General features: G+C 43.1%; 1 protein-coding gene across 6 annotated transcripts in view; it reads right to left on the reverse strand.

Moving 5' to 3' along the window:
- sorcs1 (sortilin-related VPS10 domain containing receptor 1) overlaps positions 1 to 3,961 on the reverse strand; it is a 177,144-nt gene that overhangs the window by 24,646 nt on the left and 148,537 nt on the right. The window lies entirely within an intron of this gene.

The raw sequence follows: 3,961 nt of genomic DNA on the forward strand, positions 1-3,961 counted from the left end.
GGCGTCATCACAACACGTACTGTACTAAACTCTCGCAATGACAATTCAAAGAACTCCTTCATATCTTTATGATCCAGCCGTCATTGTTCTTTTTTGTCTCGCTGCTTCTCTATCTTCAAGTGCCGCACTCGATTCTTAAGGACGTATTGCTTGCTGTGGTGAATGGCCCAATTTTCGACCCGCCAAAATGACGGAAGGCCTTAAATTTTCCCCGTCCACTCTTAAAAAAAATCCGTCAATGATGGAAAATTGTCCGTTAATGTAACCCCTTCAGAAACTGAAATATAATAGATGTAAATGTTTATCCAGTCTTGTTTAACTTAGATTTCGTTCCAAAAGACAGGCTTTGTTATCAGCAATCACCCCTCCTCCTCCTAAATAAAATATGAAATCACGGGTTTGCTTCGGGCTCGGGCCTGCAAATCAAGTTAAGTGATCGGGCTCATGCACCCTTTGTGGCTCCCGTTCTCGCCAAAATTTCGAAATCTAAGAGATATGGCAAGGCCATGAGAATGCGAGACGAGAGTATTATTACTGTTGTGGCGACGCCACTCTAGCTTGTCCGCTGCTCTCTGCTGTGTGTGCGTCAGCGCGAACATTACGCAAGCGCGTCTTTTGATTTCAACCAATCAGCGCTGACGTAACAACGTCAAACACCCGACGTCACACACGACAACAGCAAAGCTAAGGTAGCCGAGATGACACTCAGCCGAGATGACACTCGAAGTCGTACGGACACGTTTTTCTGCCAATCTGTGTGTTTCCCTTTTTGTCCAAATATATTTTTTTTACGACAACTCTCTTGTCCACGGTGTCTTTTGTTCGTTCCACTGGGGTTTACCAAGTGTGTTTATAAAGAGACGAAAATCTCTTTACTGTTACTAGTGTTAGTGTTTCAACACGGCTACGCTCGTGAAAGCAAAACAACAAACTCAAACGCGTCTTCGTTCAATGTTGTCAACTAATATCCGGATTAGTTTTCGGCAAATTTTCCTCAATTCTCCGGACAGATTTTCATAAAAATTTGAAAAACCCGGAATTCCGGGAAAATCCGGAGGACTTTCATCTCTCTCTGTCTGAGCCAAACAAGAGGCTTTTTTCCTGGCTCCAAAACGTGCCATGACTTGAAGGAAATCATGAGTGCGCTGAAATGTGGGGCAACGATTGCTGCTCACACCCAGATCTAGCTGATAAAAGGTGAATTTTATTAAGGCTCAAAGAATCCTTTATTTGACAACATGAAAAGAGCAAAGAACACAGAATATAGCACAAGCTATTGCTGATAAACACACTAGATGAGAAGAAATATCCAATCGTCCCTTTGCAGGGTGGCGAGACAGACTCAATGACGAACAACGACAAGCTCCGTGTAATATTTTTCGCCTTTCATAAAGGTAAGCATGCACGTCTCATGTCTTCCTATTATGAGGACATTCCCTTACTGAAGCGGCTTGGAGTGGATGTCGGGGGTGCGTGTCATTCTCGCGAAGGTGGCGCACCGATAATTCAGAGCATCGCGCAAACCATCAGCGGGGATTGGAGAGCTAAGCTACGGTCTTCTGAATTTTGGGAGCTGCTATTTGATGGAAAAAAACTGAGCAGGAGATCGTTTACGTCGTGTCAGTGTCCAGTAATGGAGAACTCATCTCGGACTTGCTTGGACTAATTGAACTGGGTGCTGATCGAACCGCACAAGCCATAAATGACGGACTAGTGAGACTTTTTGAAGAAAGAGATTTGGATAAGTGGGCCGCTTAGTTGATTGCTGTGTGCACAGATGGTGCTGCTGTTAACGTTGGTGTATACAACGGCATTGTGCCGAAATGTAAGCAACTCGCTGCAGTTGGAGTCTCCCTGGTGCACTTTTTGTGCACCGCGCACACACTGGAGAGCTGTGCAGAGTCAGATGATTGCAGTGTGCCTTGCTGTGAGACATTTAATCGCTCTGTGATCAAGCTGCTGCAGTTTTATTTACAGAAGGGTGGTGCAAAAAACACTGTTACACTGAATAAATTGTGTGAAGAAAATGGGATCACTTTTGTGAAACTGGGTAAGTTTCATAGTCAGATGATCTGCATGGAGGCATTAAAAACTGCTAAAAATATCAAGACTATTGCCAGCCATTAAAATGCAGCTGGCTTTAAGTGACACAAGTACATTGCAGCATGTCTGCACAGCGTTTTCAATGTTTTCTGGCCGATATGCTTGACATTTTGAAGACCACATCATTGAGGTTTCAGAAGGAAAGATTGACCATTGGAGAATGTAAAGATGAACTAATGGTGGCCATTGGACAGTTCACACTTCTGTCTGACAGTGGAGGTCACCATTGGACACACGCTGTTTTGTTTCAAATGCTGATGCTGACAGAGACAAGTCAAACTCATTAAGAGGGTGAATGGAAGGATTTGGAAATAGATAAGTCAAGTCATGTGACCACTTAGTATTATTTGATCCCATAAGATCATAACTTACGGTCACTTCAACCGGTGAAAATATGACAACGATCGCCTCAATATTTCTGTTTTCCTCTCCATACAGACAATCACTACAGAAGTACATGTCGCTAAAAGAGGAAAATGTTTCGTCCATAAAATACACACTATTGAGGCCATTATTCTGATGTTTTCACATTTGCATAAGTCGAGTTGTCAACATCAATTTTGGTGATGAGCGATTGCAGTTTTGTGACATTAAGCACGTGTTTTTTTTTTTATGCTTATGTTAAGTGAGACTGTCCCATGTGTCACTTTATTGACTCTTGTGCACAGGCTATTTAACGGACGTCATGCCACATTACACAATGACACACAAAAATCTTGTAGATTTACAATGCAAAATGTGGGAGATTGATGTATTCGTTGTGGATAGGCCTGCACACCTAACAATATTTTCAGTTAGGCCGTAATAGGCGGTTGCAGATAAGACTGGCTGTCAGTCAGACATGTCAGTCAGATAAAATGACACCATTGTTTCTTTAAATTTTGACAGTTTTAGTGATAAGCAACGACTGTAAACATGAGTATTTCTATCCATCCATCCATCCATTTTCCTATCCGATTTATCCACACAAGGGTCGCTGGGGGTGCTGGAGCCTATCCCAGCTGTATTTGGGCAGTATGCAGGGGACACCCTGAACTGGTTGCCAGCCAATCGCAGGGCACACAGAGACGAAAAACCATCCACGATCACACTCACACCTAGGGGCAATTTAGAGTGTTCAATCAGCTTGCCATGCATGTTTTTGGAATATGGGAGGAAACCGGAATGCCCGGAGAAAACCCACGCAGGCACCGGGAGAACATGCAAACTCCACACAGGGAAGCCGGAGCCGGAATCGAACCCTGCACCTCCGCATTGTGAGGTCGACGTGCTAACCACTGGACCATCGGTCCTCCAACATTAGAATTTCACCACACAAAAGTAGCTACTATGATTAAATTTCAGAGATGAAAGTCCTCCGGATTTTCCCGGAATTCCGGGTTTTTCAAATTTTTATGAAAATTTCTCCGGAGAATTAAGGAAAATAAATCATAAAATTAATCCGGATATTAGTTGACAACATTGAACGAAGACGCGTTTGAGTTCGTTGTATTGCCTTCACGAGCTTAGCCATATTGAGGCACTAACACTAGTAACAGTAAAGAGATTTTTGTTTGTGTAATAATGACAGAAGACATGATGGCGTTTGACTCATGGTTTAGTAGAACGAATGGCAACTCGCAACAACAGTAGCAAGCTCATTTTGCCTCTCGGGTTATACCATCTCAACTAGAACGTGGGGGATAGTCCCCAAACAATTTTCGTCTCTTTATAAACACACCTGCTAAACCCCAGTGGAACGAATAAAAGAGGCCGTCAACAAGACAGTTGTAGTAAAAAAATATATTTGGCCAAAAAGGGAAAAACACAGATTGGCAGAAAATCGTGTCCGTCCGACTTCGAGTGTCGTCTCGGCTAA

This window comes from Hippocampus comes, unplaced genomic scaffold (assembly GCF_001891065.2).
Source record: "Hippocampus comes isolate QL1 unplaced genomic scaffold, H_comes_QL1_v1.1 scaffold158, whole genome shotgun sequence".
Taxonomy (NCBI): Eukaryota; Metazoa; Chordata; class Actinopteri; order Syngnathiformes; family Syngnathidae; genus Hippocampus; species Hippocampus comes.